The sequence below is a fragment of the Myotis lucifugus genome, unplaced genomic scaffold (genome assembly GCF_000147115.1).
Source record: "Myotis lucifugus unplaced genomic scaffold, Myoluc2.0 scaffold_66, whole genome shotgun sequence".
NCBI lineage: Eukaryota > Metazoa > Chordata > Mammalia > Chiroptera > Vespertilionidae > Myotis > Myotis lucifugus.
In genome coordinates, this window is record NW_005871114.1 from 3,492,775 (window position 1) to 3,509,521 (window position 16,747).

The window sequence follows — 16,747 nt, forward strand, 5'->3', positions numbered from 1 at the left end:
GCCTTCATGGTCTTGACTTGTGACCCGGCTGCCAGCACCACAGAGCAGCTGTCCCAGGAATAACCCTCATAAGGAAGCATGGTGTTTTTCTAGTTTGTGATGTTGAAGAGAAAAATGTAAATGACAAGAAAAATGATAAATACATGACATTTATGTCAATTTAAAAAACCTTATTTCTATATTATTAACCTAAACTTTGATCCATTTTCTGTCACATTGTTTTGTCCTAACTTAAAATGCATGTATGGATTAAAACGCAAGGTACCTGGCCAGAAATACCAAATTCCCATCTCACTCACACTTGGTGTGAACTAATACAATAGTTTTAGTATGTACTATGTAAAATAAAATGACAAAGAAGTGCTGAAACCAGAAGAAGGGTATTGACCCTTTGATGACAGCAAAAATGCACTTGATGTATTTTTTTAATGCATTTGATTTTCATCATCATTATATGGTGGATTGTTAGTGTCTCAGGACCCTGGGAGACATAGTATACAGGCAATGTCCCTTCTAACTTTATATTGACATACGACTAGTACAGTAGATGAGATTACCTGGCAGAACAAGATAAACCAACTGAGACCTACAGGGGATAAATTGCACAAAGTCCCTATGGTTGTAAAATGACAGGCCTGCAGGCAAACTGATCGTCCAATGACAACGGGAAGTGGGTGGTGGTGGCAGGGGGTGGGCCAGCTGCCAGCAGTCGGGGAATATGGCCCTAATCACAGGTCAGGCCTAGGTACTATACCCGTGCATGAATTTCGTGCGCCAGGCCTCTAGTAAAGGAATAAGAGGGAAGATGTCAACAAAGACTTGACTTGATAGAAAAGATAAAGCCTAATCTCTAAAGGCTTAGGTATGTGAGCAGTAAAAATAAGGTAACTGTATTCCAATAGAAGGCAATAACATGAGCAAAGGCATGAAGGTGAGACTTGTAAAATAGAGGATGGTGTAAATAACAATTTGTCCCAAAGACTATCTAGCACAGAACTTTTCGCATAGTATTTTTATAAACTCCTTCAGAGAAGAAATTAACATTCCTGGTAAAAAGTTCAATCTATTTTGGATGAATTTTAACAAATTTAAGAAAGCTCTTCTGGGAACTTGGTTATCTACCTACTCAGCTGTCAGTCAGGAGTCAAAAGATCTTTTCTTGCTTATCTAAACACTCTTTGAATTGGCCTGATTCATTTGCCTCATCAAGACAAATAAAACCAAAGGAAAAATAATATGAATGTATTCACCAAATCCTTACAAAAAAAAAAAAAAAAAGGAGCATTGGGATCACAATTCTTTAGCATAAATAAATGCAACAAGAATTGAAAAATAATGTACTTCTTCTCTCACAATGTCTAAAAAATATTCAACCTCTCACTGTTTGGTTCCAGATCCTTTTATTATGCTCTTTAGGATAATGGATAGAAAAAGCTACAGAGCAGGGAAATGACAAAAAAGGTTAGAAATTATTATACTGGAAGGAAAGAGAAGGCTAAAAGAAAAAGAATAGATCCTGAGAGCCCAAGGAGGGAAAAGGAGTTAAGAACCAAGAGATCTCAGAGAGAAACCAAGATGGCGGCATAGGTAAACACCAGAGATTGCTGCCTCGCACAACCACTTCAAAAATACAACTAAAAGACGGAACGGACATCATCCAGAACCACAGGAAGGCTGGCTGAGTGGAAATTCTACAACTAGAAGGAAAGAGAAAAGCATACTGAGACTCAGAGGAGGTGCGGTGCGGAAGTAAAATACAGAGGTACAGAGGCCCATGCAGAGAGGGCTGGCGGCTGAGGACACGGTTGTCTTTTTCAATTGGGAGGGAGTCTCAAGCTCTGAGCTCCAGTTCCAGGCGAGTCTCTGGGGACCCAGACTCATACGGGAGAAACTGGACTGTCTGGCATTGGTCGGAACTTGAGGGCAGCTTTCTCTTGGGGGTGCTTGCAGCTATTGCCGGGACACTGAGAAGCAGAGTCTCTGAGGGCAGGACTGAGAGCAGCCATAACTGCTCGCTCCGCCCTGTTGATCCCCTGGGACCTCGCCCCGCCCAAGCCACGAGGCTTTTGCATATGAAAGGCCTGGCCCTTTGCAATCTGATAATTACCTAACAAACTGCAGCTGGCCCAAGGCCCCAGGGCAACTTGCATTGCGTCACAGCTGGCTCCTGCTGGATAGCCTCAGGAAGAGGCTAGATTAGCACCTCCTTAGAGATCCAGGAGCCAGTGTGCCTGGTGGTCAGAGTGGGACCATCCAGATTGCAGCTCCTCGGATTCATAAAGGACACACTCAGGGGGCAGACTCAGTGAGCACCAAAGCCCCATTGAAGCAAGTCTTGCCCTGGAGGGGTGTCTCCAGCACAGAAGTTCTCCCACTGCAGACACAGCTGATTCTCACAGCCAATTGGCCTGGAGGTCAATCCCTCCCAGTGATACCTACAACAATCAAAAGCCCACAAGGAGGTGCACCAAGAGTGTCTACCTCAGGTAACTGGGGAGGCTGAGCCACTGGGCCCTATAGGACACCTAGCACAGAAAGCCACTCTATCGACACAGCGAAGCATAAAAAAATGCAGAGACAAAGAAACAGGACACAAATGACAGAAATGGAGGAAAGCAAACTACTGGATATAGAGTTCAAAACCACATTTTTAAGGTTTTTCAAGAATTTTCTAGAAACCACAGATAAACTTAATGAGACCCTCAAGAAATCTAATGAGACCCTCGAGGTTGTGATAAAGGACCAACTAGAAATTAAGCATACACTGACTGAAATAAAGAATATTATACAGACTCTCAACAGCAGACTAGAGGATCGCAAGAATCAAGTCAAAGATTTGAAATACGAAGAAGCAAAAAACACCCAACCGGAAAAGCAAAATGAAAAAAGAATCCAAAAATATGAAAACAGTGTAAGGAGCCTCTGGGACAGCTTCAAGCATACCAACATCTGAATTATAGGGGTGCCAGAAGAAGAGAGAGAGCAAGATATTGAAAACCTATTTGAAGAAATAATGACAGAAAACTTCCCCTACCTGGTGAAAGAAATAGACTTTCAAGTCCAGGAAGCGCAGAGAACCCCAAACAAAAGGAATCCAAAGAGGACCACACCAAGACACATCATAATTAAAATGCCAAGAGCAAAAGACAAAGAGAGAATTTTAAAAGCAGCAAGAGAAAGAAAGTCAGTTACCTACAAGGGAGTACCCATACAACTGTCAGCTGATTTCTCAACAGAAACTTTGCAGGCCAGAAGGGAGTGGCAAGAAATATTCAAAGTGATGAATACCAAGAACCTACAACCAAGATTACTTTATCCAGCAAAGCTATCATTCAGAATTGAAGGTCAGATAAAGAGCTTCACAGATAAGAAAAAGCTAAAGGAGTTCATCACCACTAAACTAGCATTATATGAAATGCTGAAAGGTATCCTTTAAGAAGAGGAAGAAGAAGAAAATGGTAAAGATACAAATTATGAACAACAAATACACATCTATCAACAAGTCAGTCTAAAAATCAACAAGTAAATCTAAAAATCAAGTGAATAAATAATCTGATGAACAGAATAAACTGGTGATTATAATAGAATCAGGGGCATAGAAAGGGAGTGGACTGACTATTCTTGGGGGGGAAAGGGGTGTGGGGGATGCAGGAAGAGACTGAACAAAAATCGTGCACCTATGGATGAGGACAGTGGGGAGGGGTGAGGGCGGAGGGTGGGGTGGGAAATGGGTGGAGGGGAGCGTTGGGGGGAAAAAGAGGAACAAATGTAATAATCTGAACAATAAAGTTTTAATTAAAAAAAAAAAAGAACCAAGAGATCTTGCTTTAGGGAAGTGTGCTTTGTTTGGTAAGAAATCAGAGACAATATTTTGAAGAATAGCAACTTTGTGGCAGAAATGGGAAGAGAAGAATTTAAGATGTTTTTTAGGGTATTAAACATGTATTTTTAGTAACAGTGAACCAACTGGTTGAGAGTCAGTAGTTAACATTTCAAGTTCCAATTTCAAAAATTGTTCAAAAGGCAAGGACAAATATACCTTAAGTACATATTAAATGTCAAGAAAGGAAAAACAATTGCCTTATCATATTAAGGTAAGACAGAGAATGGTCAAAATGGAAACAAATATAAAAAGCCAAAATTTATGTCTCAGACATGGGCTCATAGAGACTTCTAGAAAGTATGCCTAAGCTTGAACATCAACAATATAGTCCTTCTTATTAGTTTTAGGATATGTTTCTGGGATTTAAAAATTTTTTTAAATCAATTTTTCTAATTTCTTGATATCTTTTGTGTAAATAGTAAGCAAGATTAAAGTTTAAAATATAAACTGTGTGCCTGATGAGCACTAGGCTACTTACGATGGTCGATCCTCAAGAATGAGGGCAGTGGTAGAAAGTGGCTCAAATTCAAAATTCTTACGTCTTGAAGACTGAGGTGGAGGTTTACAGGCCCTCCCTGTTCGTGCTTCATATTCCTAGAGTAGATAAAAACATATTTTATGTAGAGACTTTCCTAATTTTCTTAATATCTTAAATTTGTATCACTAAGGATATTATGCTATAAAAGGGACACATACGATTCATACATTAATCTGGTAAAAATATTAGGCAGACAAAAGAAAGAAAAGTCACTTTTTTCCCTAAAGCAAACGAAATTGTGAATTTCTATTACATATCAAAGTATGGTAGGAGAGAGGAAGATCGAAATGCACTAGATTAATGAGGCAAGGTTTTAGGAAGATGTTCTTGATTGCCTTCTAAGGTACCAGCTGTCCAAGTCCAACTCTGAATAATCTACAAGCAGATAAACCTACTTTCAAAACCTTCACACAAATCAATGATGGAAATGTTGACACAAAATAACCCCATTAAAGTGCTGTGAAGATCTCTTTCAAGGGTGACACTGAACCTCTAATCAAATGCTGGTTTTGAATTCCAACCTACTTTGAATCTTGCTTTTATAAAACTACCTACTTACTCTAAATTTAAATAAGTCACCATTATATCTTATCCAATAATATGTCCAAAGACTGTTAAAGACCTCACTAAAAGTTACAAACTGTTACGATCATAGTACCCCATTTTCTGCGGTTTCATTTTCTGTGGTTTCAGTTACCCAAGGTCAATCGCAGACCAAAAATATTAAATGGAAAATTCCAGAAACAAACAATTTATAAGTTTTAAATTGCATCCTGTCTTGAGTAGTGTGATGAAATCTCAAGCCATCCTGGTGGGACATGAATCATCCCTTTTAGTCTAGTAGTCCTGTGGAATTTACAATGAACAAAATGGAGAGTCACTGAAAGTTTGGACAAAGCCTAGTTTTAATGAAAGTAGTCGTTCATGAAAAATTAACTGAAAAAGCACTGGCTGGTTTGCTCAGTTGTTAGAGTGCCAGCCCAAGCACCAAAGGGTCCTGGGTTTGATTCCGGTCAAGGGCATGTACCTGGGTTGCAGCTTCAATCCCAGCCCTGGTCAGGGTGCATGTGGGAGGCAACAATCCATGTGTCTCTCTCAGCTAATCAATTAATGATTCTCTCTCATCATTGATGTTTCTATCTCTCTCTCTCTCTCCCCCTTCCTCCCTTCCTCTCAGAAATCAATAAAAATAATTTTTAAAAAATAATAAAAATTGATGGAAAAAATATCCTCAGGTAAGGATTAAAAAAAATTAACTGAAAAAGTACACACATAAAAGGCAATACAAAACGAGGTATCTATATATCATTTATCTACCTTACAAATAAGCTTTATATAGAATTGTCACTCAAATATTTTTCACATGAGAAAAAAAGTTGTATTCTAGGATTTCTCACTACAGACACTTAAACATTAAAGTGCTTTAAGTTTCTAGAGGTTAATATTTTAAAAAGCTTAAAAAACATGGTATCAATCCATTAGCTGAAAATAGTATAGACTTATATATCCTGAATGACTCAAATATTTGCTGAATAAAGATGATATTTTAATATGATTAAAATTGCAGCCCTGCCGAAACCGGTTTGGCTCAGTGGATAGAGCGTCGGCCTGCGGACTGAGGGGTCCCGGGTTCGATTCCGGTCAAGGGCATGTACCGTGGGTTGCGGGCACATCCCCAGTAGGGGATGTGCAGGAGGCGGCTGATCGATGTTTCTCTCTCATCGATGTTTCTAACTCTCTGTCTCTCTCCCTTCCTCTCTGTAAAAAATCAATAAAATATATTAAAAAAAAAAAAAAAAAAAAAAAAAATAAAATAAAATAAAATAAAATTGCAGCCCTAACCGGTTTGGCTCAGTAGATAGAGCATCGGCCTGCGGACTCAAGGGTCCTGGGTTCGATTCCGGTCAAGGGCATGTACCTTGGTTGCGGGCACATACCCAGTGGGGAGTGTGCAGGAGGCAGCTGATCGATGTTTCTTTCTCATCAATGTTTCTGACTCTCTATCCCTATCCCTTCCTCTATGTAAAAAACCAATAAGCTATATTAAAAAAAAATAATAATAAATAAAATTGCAAATTATATTAGAAACTAGAGGCCTGGTGCACGCATTTGTGCACTGGTGGGGTCCCTCAGCCTGGCCTGCGAGGATCGGGCCGAAACCCGCAGTCCAACATCCCTTGAAGGATGTAGTAGTGAGCGAAGCGGCAGGTGGCTGGGTGGGAGCCTGAGCCTGGGCCAGGTGCTGCACCGCTCCCACTCATCCTGGCCCTGCTGTGCTTGCCACCACTGCTTCTCAGTAGGCTCACTGCTGCTCTGCTGTGGTCTCTGCGCGCCTGTCCTAGGGCGATACTGACACGCCTATGACAGAAGTGGCTGTGGGCTCGCGCCCAGTCAGTACCGATGCCAGTGCTGGTCCCTATCAGATGGGGAAGGGGTGTGCAGGGGGAGTGTCTACAGGAGAGGCTCATGCCGTTGGCAGCTGAGCTCGCCAGCTGTGAGCCCGGCATCAGGCACCCGTCGGTCAGCTGAGTGGTGCTCCAGCTGTGGGAGCACACTGACCACCAGGGGGCAGCTCCTGCGTAGACTGTCTGCCCCCTGGTGGTCAATGCGTGTCATAGAGACTGGTTGAATGGTCGAAGGGTTGCTTAGGCTTTTATATATATAGATAGTAAAATATTCGGTATTAGTACTTTCAAAATTGATCACAAGGTGATATTCTAATTATTAGTTAAGGGTGTTTATTATATAAAACAAAAACCTGCCCTAGCCAGTTTGGCCCAGTGGATAGAGTGTTATTTTGTGGACTGAAGGGTCCCAGGTTTGATTCTGGCCAAGGGCACATGCCTGGGTTGCGGGCTTGCCCCCAGTGGGGGGCATGCAGGAGGCAGCCAATCAATGACTCTCTCTCATCATTGATGTTTCTATCTCTCTCTCCCTCTCCGCTCCTCTCTGAAATCAATAAAGAAATATATTAAACACACACACACAAACAAAAACCCAACTCAAACAGGGTTAGGCAAATTTATCACATCACAGAACTGAATATTCCATGCACTTAGTAATTTCAGACTCTGACCAAAAGGCTCATAACATTAGTCAGAGACTCCACTTCTCTACCACTCTCTCAACTATGCCCTCCTCCATGTGTGGGCTTCATCTGGAGGCTAGTTTGCCGCTCAGAGAAATGACTGTAGCAATGCCAGTTGTCACATCTTCATAGCATAATTTTCAAAGATCCTTCAGTGGCTCTTCTAGTAACTCCCACAAAAAAGAAAGCATTCTTTCAGGCAGTTCCCAGTAAATATCCATTCCACAAGCAATCCATTCCACAGCAATCATAAGCTTTAGAGATGAGCTAAAGTCAACCAGGGCTTATCTCTGCAGCTGAGGCAAATCACATGATTCTTAACTCTTGAGTTGAGGGCAGTAAAGAGAGAGAACAGTGCTTATTGAGAAGTAGTTTAAATACACAAGAGTTCATTTAAAAATATAACCAAACAATATCTCATGGGTAGAATTCCTGAAGTCAATTTCACTTTAATCCACATATGTCACAAAACTCCCTATATGTTTCTTTTACAAAAGTTTAATAATGAACTAAATGTTGATAATTTCATAGGTTATAAAAAACACACTTTACAATATAAAAAGGCAACAAAAGCCCTGGCAACTGGTGTGGCTCAGTTGGTTGGAGCATTGTCCCGTGCACCAAAGGGTCTCGGGTTTGATTCCCAGTCAGGACACATACCCAGGTTGCGGGTTCAATCCCCAGGGCAAGTATAGGAGGCAACAGATCAATGATTTTCTCTCACATCAATGTTTCTCTCTTTTTCTCTCCCATTCCCATCCTCTCTCTCTAAAAAACAAAACATATCCTTGAGTAAGGATTACAGGAAAAAAAAAAGCAACAAGAAAAACCATAATCCAAGGAAATCAGTAAATAATGCTAGCTATAGTACATTCACTGTTTGAAAATACCTTATCAATATGCCTCACTTTCTGCTAACAAAGTTTGTTTTTTTCTCTTTACTCCTCACCTGAGGATATATTTTTATTAATTTTAGAGAGGAAGGGGGAGAGAAAAACATTGATGGGGGAAAGAAATGTCAATCGGTTGCCTCCCATATGCACTCCAACTGGGGATCGAACCTGAACCTGCAACCTGGGCATGTGCACTGATCAGGAATCAAACCCAAAACCTTTTGATGTACTGGACGATGCCCAACCAACTTAGCTACCAGGTCAGGGCAAAGCTCAGTTTTAACTGACCTATTTTATGAGTCACTGGGAGCTAGCTACCTGCCAAGTGTAACACAAGAAGCATTTAGTTTTAACATATAGATTGTATCTCTATAGGATGTTGTAATGAAGCCTGTTTTTTAAAAAAAATTAATTTATTCTTCATTCTCCACTAGAATAGTAGATGAAACCAGTACTAGGAGGAGGCTGGTAATTATCTGTAGGATAATTTATTCTAGCTGCTATAAGAAAATGTAAATCAAGTAGGCAATTAAGTCTAAGGCCAATCAAAAGATGGTAGGCAACTGTTGTCATCTTCATGAGCGTAAAGTAGAAAAAGTGACTTACAATTCCAATGTAAAGAAATACTGTATACACATAAAGAGAAAAGAGGTTTTTCCTCAAAATAATCTCTCAGAAAAGAGGAAATACATTTGCTTAATAACATCTCTTATATTACAGGTGCTTTTTCTCCATTAATTTTGAACAACAAAGCACTATCTGGAGAAAATCCATTATGCTGAAATTATCTCAATCAGTGCTAGTTTGGAAGGTTACTTTTTTTTTTTTTTAATATATTTTATTGATTTTTTACAGAGAGGAAGGGAGAGAGATAGAGAGCTAGAAACATCGATGAGAGAGAAACATCGATCAGCTGCCTCCTGCACATCTCCTACTGGGGATGTGCCCGCAACCCAGGTACATGCCCTTGACCGGAATCGAACCTGGGACCCTTCAGTCCGCAGGCCGACGCTCTATCCACTGAGCCAAACCGGTTTCGGCGGAAGGTTACTTTTTGATCAGTGGGTTTTTTCTTTTGTTGTTGTTTAATTGGAGTAGGGGAGAAGAAACTGAACAAAAGTGAAGATTCCCAGAAATATAACCATCCAATTGCAAACTGTCATAAAAAAAAACACCTTTAAATATTACCTTAAAAAACAACATAGTAAAATAGTCCATACTATTGTGCTAACTATGTATGGTGCTAGGTGGGTACTGAAAACAGGGCACACTCTGTCTAACTAATATGCTGTACACCTGAAACCAATACAAAACAATATTGAAAGTAAACTGTAATTGAAAAATAAAAAATAACATATCAAGAGACTAGGTTGTAGATAATTTTATACCTATAGGACAAATAAAAGAAAAAACAATGCATTTGAAAATTTGTGTGAGATAAAATTTCTCGTATCAAGGTAATACATAAAAATAAAAAGCACTGCCGAAACAGGTTTGGCTCAGTGGATAGAGCGTCGGCCTGTGGACTGAAAGGTCCCAGGTTCGATTCCGGTCAAGGGCATGTACCTGGGTTGCGGGCACATCCCCGGTAGGAGATGTGCAGGAGGCAGCTGATCGATGTCTCTCTCATCGATGTTTCTAACTCTCTATCTCTTTCCCTTCCTCTCTGTAAAAAATCAATAAAATATATTAAAAAAATAAAATAAAATAAAAAGCACTGTATCTACTACAACTTGGACAAAAGTGAAAATGATGTGCTTGTGGTTAAAGACTATAAAACTGGTCACAGTGATAATAAACATACTGATGTCAAGATGTATGCAAACAGTATTGAATAAAAAGGCACTATTTCTGAATATATTATCTTATACTAGAGGCCCGGTGCACGAAATTCGTGCACGGTGTGTGTGTGTGTGTGTGTGTGTGTGTGTGTGTGTCCCTCAGCCCAGCCTGCACCCTCTCCAATCTGGGATCCCTTTCACAATCCAGGACTGCTGGCTCCCAACCGCTTGCCTGCCTGCCTGCCTGATCAGCCCCTAACTGCTTTTGCCTGCCAGCCTGATCACCCCCTAACCACTCCCCTGCCAGCCTGATCGATGCCTAACTGCTCCCCTGCTGGCCGATTGCCCCTAACTGCCCTCCCCTGCCGGCCTGGTCACCCCTAACTATTCTCCCCTGCCGGCCTGGTGACCCCTAACTGTCCTCCCCTGCCAGCCTGGTCACCCCCAACTGCCCTCCCTTGCAGGCCCGGTCCCTCCCAACTGGGAAACATCTATCGCACACAACTGCTCTCCCCTGCCGGCCATCTTTGACCACATTGGGGCGGCCATCTTGTGTGTTGGAGTGATGGTCAATTTGCATATTGCCTCTTTATTAGATAGGATTATTTGAATATGTAATTAGAAATTCAAATAAGTGTTTGATTTTCATCTATATTCCTAAAAGTTATTTATACATGTTGGCCAAAAATTCTGCAGAAAGACAGTAGATTCGCACTTGGTGGACCGGGAAATTCATACAACTTTCTTGCTGAAAACAACCTCTATGATCCCTGACAAAGGGAAACAAACAGGGTGAGCCTACCGATCACCCAGTGTTGTGCACGGAGGCAATTCTGGACATCAGTACAGGACGGGGGACCTCAAAGAAAGCCTGGCTATTAGTTGGGACAGGCCAACCGGGGCCAGAACTTGTGTGCCAAAGTAGTAGAAAGAAAGCACTCCACTGAGAAAGAACTCCAGAAATCTGCATAAGAATCCTCTTGAGTCTTTAGCTGAATACTAATCTGTACATGTGCAAGGCAAAACACTACAAAGCTGGGGGGAAAACTTCTGGGGAAAAGAACAATTACTGGAGAGTGATAAGCAAAACAGTTTCCAGAACTCCATCAGGGCTGAGAAGTATTCACATTCCCACCAACTAGAAAGTCATCTGAAAGGAGAGACCAGAATGTTCAGATTCATCTGAAACTGTACAAGTCAGAAGACAATGGAAAAATCTTTAAAATGTGAAAAGAAAAGAATGAGGTGAGAAAACTCCTCCTGACTAAGAATCCTATACCAAGAGAAAATATTTTTCAAAATGAAAGTACAATAAAAAAAATTTCAGACAAAAACTGAATTTGGCCAAACCGGTTTGGCTCAGTGGATAGAGCGTCGGCCTGCGAACTGAGGGGTCCCGGGTTCGATTCCGGTCAAGGGCATGTACGTGGGTTGCGGGCACATCCCTGGTGGGGGGCGTGCAGGAGGCAGCTGATCGATCTCTCTCATTGATGTTTCTAACTCTCTGTCCCTCTCCCTTCTTCTCTGTAAAAAAATCAATAAAATATATTAAAAAAACAAAAAAAAACCAAAACTGAATTTGTTGTCAGCAGACCTGCACTATAAACTATTTAATTTAATTTTTTTTTATCAGCACAGAAGTCTTTTTTATTTTTTTCCCACTTATCATGCCATGAATTCATAGGGAATGGGTTCCAGCAGCTCAGGCTCCTTTCCATTGGTTCTCAGAAAGTGTGTTTCTCTGGGTGGAGCAGGCTGACACTTCAGTTGAACCCAGGTACCTTTCTCTTTGGCTTCCTTCTTTTTCCGATCATTTTCCTTCACACGTTTCAGGAAGCTATCTCGGCTCTTAGAGTGCTTAATATGCTCAATATGTACATTAATTCTCTTGGCAAGAATCTTGCCCTTAACTTGCTTGTTCACAATGCCCACTGCATGCTGGGTGACATTGTGGACTCTTCCAGTTTTGCCATGGTAACATTTGTGGGGCATTCCTTCTTGAACAGTGCCCATTCCCTTGATGCCCACAATATCACCTTCCTTGTAGATTTGCATGTATATGGCCAAAGGAACAACTCCATGTTTTCTAAAAGGCCTAGGGAACATATAGCGGGTGCCTCTCCTCTTTCCCTTTGTGTCAGTCATTTTGTGAATTACTGTAAGATGGCAGTTCCAGCCAAAAGGCTATAAGCTATTTTAAAGGAAAATTTTTAGGTAGAAAGAATATAACATATGAAAACATGAATAAACAGGGCAGAGCAAAAGTAAGTTTATAGTTGCGAGCATGCAAAACAGGGTTTATTCATGTATTATTATTTACCAGCATTACCCTAATATCAAAAACAGACAAAGCCATTACAAGAAAAGAAAGCCACAGATCAGTATCTCACATAAGCATAGATGCAAATAACCTCAACAAAATAATATTAGCAAATTGAATCCAACAATGTATAAAAAGGATTATACACTATGACCAAAGAGGATTTATACCAGATATGCAAAGCTGGCTCAACATTTAAAAATCAATTAATGTGCCCCAGCTGTTGTTGCTCAGTGGTTAGAGCATCAGCCAGTCTATCGAAGGGTGTTGGGTTTAAATCCCAGACAAGGGCATGTACCTGGGCTGCAGGTTCGATTGGAGTGTGTGTGGGAGGCAACCAATTGATATGTCTCTCTCAGATTGATGTGTCTCTTTCACATCAATGTTTCTCTCTCTCAAAGTCTTTCTCTCTCTTTCCAACCTTTCTCCCTCCCTCTGTTCCACTGTGTCTTAAAAAAAAAATCAATGGAAAAAATATCCTCAGTGAGGATTAAGAAACAAAACAAAATCAATTAGTGTAATCCATCACAACACCCTAAAGAAGAAAAACTACATGATCATATTAATATACACAGAAAAAGCTTTTGACAAAATTCAACACCCACTCATAACAAAAAATCTAATTTGGAAAAGAAGGATATTTCCTCAACTTGATAAAGAATATCTACCAAAAAACCTGTAGCTAATTTAATGGTGAAAAACTTAAAACTTTCTTGCTAAGATCAAGAACAAGACAAGGAAGACCTCTCCACCACTTCTTGTCAACATCTATAGGAAATTCTAGCTAATACAATAAGAAGAGAAAGGGAAATAAAGATATATTGATTGGGAAGGAAGAAATAAAACTGTCTTTGTTTGCAGATGCCTGTATAGAAAATCCAAAGAAAAACAGACAAAACAAAAAAAAAAAACATGAATAAGCAATTATACCAACATTGAAGGATACAAGGAAAGTCAATCACTTTCCTATATAGTACCAGCAATGAACAAATGAAATTTGAAATTTAAAATAAATTGATATTTACATTAGCATCAAACAGAAATAGGTATAAATCTAATAATGTATGCAAAACTCTAACAAAAGATATCAAAGAAGAACTAAATAAATGAATAGTCCATGTTCATGGATAGATCAGTATTGTCAAGATGTCAGTTCTTCCCAACTTATCTATGGATTCAACACAATCCCAATCAAAATCCCAGCAAGTTATTTTGTGAATATTGACAAAAGGATTCTAAAATTTATATGTAGAGGCAAAAGACCCCGAATAATAAACTCAATACTGAAGGAGAATAAAGTTGAAAGATGAATACTACCTAATTTCAAGACTAACTACAAAGCTACGGTAATCAAGACAGCATGGGACTGACAAAATAGACAGATAAATCAATAGAATAGAACAGAAAGCCCATAAATAGACACAAAAATATAGTCAACTGATCTTTGACAAAGGAGCAAAGGCAATATAAGGGATCAAAGACAGTCTTTTCAATAAATGGTGCTGAATACTGGACATCTACATGCAAAAAGAATGAACCAAGACACAGAACTTACACTCTTCATATTTCATAAAATTAACTTAATAGGTCGAAATGTAAAATAAAAATACTATAAAACTACTAGAGGATAGGAGAAAACCTAGCTGACCTTGGATATGATAATGAATTTAGATAAAAAGGCATAATCCATGAAATAAATGAGAAGCAGGACTTCATTAATTTTAAAAACTTTGGCTCTGTGAAAAACACTGTCAAGAAAATTAAAAGAAGCCACAAAGTGGGAGGAAATATCTTCAAAAGATACATTTGATAAAGGACTGTTTTGTAAGATATACAAAGAACTCCTAAAAGTTTATTGAGTTCTGTTCTTATTGTTTTTAGGAAAATTAACAATCCAATTTTAAATGGCAAAAGATCTGGAGACATCTCAGTAAAGAAGATATATAGATGGCAAATAAATACATGAAAAGATGTTTTGAACCTCATATGTTAATAGGAAATTGCAAATTAAAACGAGATACTACTACATATCTAATAGAATGGTCAAAATCCCAAACACTGCCCTAGCTGGTTTGGCTCAGTGGATAGAGCGTCTGCCTGCGGACTGAAGGGTCCCAGGTTCGATTCCGGTCAAGGGCATGTACCTTGGTTGCGGGCACATCCCCAGTAGGGGGTGTGCAGGAGGCAGCTGATCAATGTTTCTCTCTCATCGATGTTTTTAACTCTCTATCCCTCTCCCTTCCTCTCTGTAAAAAATCAATAAAATATATTTTTTAAAAAATCCCAAACACCGACAACACAAAATGCTGGTGAGGATGTGGAACAATAGGAACTCTCATGCTTTGCTAGTGGGAATACAAAATGGTCTAGCCACTTTGGAAAACAATTTGGCTGCGGCTTTCAAAACTAAACATCCTCTTATCATATGATCCAGCAATCAGACTGCTTGGTATTTACCCAAATGAAATAAAAACTTACATCATATGAAAACCTGCACACAAATGTTTATAGCAGCTTTAGTCATTATTGCCAAACTTGGAAGCAACCAAGCTGTACTTCAGATGTGAATGGATAAATGAACTGTGGCACATCTAAACATTAAAATATTACTCAACACTAAAAAGAAATGAGCTATCAAGCCATGAAAAGACATAAAAGAAACAAACGCATATTGCTAAGTGAAAGAAGCCAATATGAAAGGGCTATATACTGTATTATTCCAACTATTTAACATTCTGAAAAAGGCAAAACTATGGAGCCAAGTAAAAAGATAATTGGTTGCCAGGGATTTAGGGGCATATGAAAGGATATATAGGCAGGGCAGAAAGAATTTTTAGGGCAATGAAATGATTCTGTATGATACGAATAATAGTGAACACACGTCATTATATACATTCATCAAAACCCACAGAACAGAGAATGTACAGCACAGAGAGTGAACTCTAATGTAAACTATGGGCTTTGGGTGATAATGATGTATTAATGTAGGTTCACTGATTGTAACAAATGTAGCACACTGTGTGGAGGAGGTTGTGGGTGTGTAGGGACAGAGTGTATATAGAAACTCTCTGTACTTTCTGCTCAATTTTGCTGTGAATCCAGAACTGCTCTAAAAAATAAAGTTTATTAATTTAAATACACACAAATGCAAATTGAACCATAACATACAAAATGGATATTATGACTAACTGAAGTTTATCCAAGGAACACAAAGTTGGTTTAACAATAAAAAAACTTTTACAACTTAATAAGAAAAATGGCCAAACAGACTTTATCTGATCTTTGCCTCATCTGAATGAATGAAAAAACTATATAACTAGTGCCAACCAGGCACCTAAGAGACACAAATTCAAATCTATGAAGGATGGCATCACCTTAGCCTTCAAACTGTTTTCTATATATAATGTTTCAAATATTATGTCCAGCACCCAAGCAAAGGTAACTAGGCACATACAGAGATAAAATAGCATCTAACAAAAACTAGCAGGACCAATATTCAATATAAACAGATCTACAGAATTTCCAGACATTGGAATTATCAGACACAGGCTATGAAACAACTATACTTACTATGTTTTAAGGAGATAAAGGCCAAGCTTGAAATTCAGCAGGGAACTGTAAAAAGTGATATAGCAGGATTTGAAAAAGAATCAACTAGAAACAAGAATTGAAAAACACAAAATTGACATTAAGAACCCAATGTATGTGGCCAAGGATCTATATCCTTAACACATTCTCTAGGTAATCCACTGTGTTTGGGAACCAGAATCATAGACTAATTTTAATGTCCTCATTTGCAAACCCACCCTTTTCTAATATAGCTTGTATAATACCTCCATAATTACTTTTCTAATATATGAATTAGACATATCAGTGCCTTATTTCATAGTATTTTTGATAAAACCCAATTCTCTAAACCTTGTGGCTAATGACCCTTGACCTGATATACTGGTCTGCGAACTAATCAAGTCTGTGCATCCCTGGTTTGCTTATTCTGGAATGGTTTTCCCAACCTTGTCTACTTGGTGAACTACTACTAGTATACTTCACAACATACTCACATGGTGTATCTGAGCAGAATTAATCATTCATCAGTACTCTCATACTTTGTCCAAAACTCAGCTACAGCACTCACCACATTAAAATTATATGAATCTCTCCACCACCTATCCTCCACACACAGTTATACTGAAATAACTCAAAGGTTAGGAGTCATATTTACTTATATCCCAAGAATCCGAACC

General features: G+C 39.2%; 1 protein-coding gene and 1 pseudogene across 4 annotated transcripts in view; both read right to left on the reverse strand.

Moving 5' to 3' along the window:
* Window positions 1–16,747, reverse strand: part of TBC1D12 (TBC1 domain family member 12) — an 85,390-nt gene that overhangs the window by 26,710 nt on the left and 41,933 nt on the right. For 3 of the 4 annotated variants that reach the window (XM_023754906.1, XM_023754904.1, XM_023754905.1), the window contains exon 3: window positions 4,362–4,477. The gene's annotated coding sequence lies outside the window, so the exon portion shown is untranslated. Of the gene's footprint in view, window positions 1–4,361; window positions 4,478–16,073; window positions 16,119–16,747 lie in introns of all 4 variants that reach the window. The other variant, XM_023754903.1, reaches the window with a different exon arrangement.
* On the reverse strand, window positions 11,803–12,328 carry LOC102440806 (annotated as a pseudogene).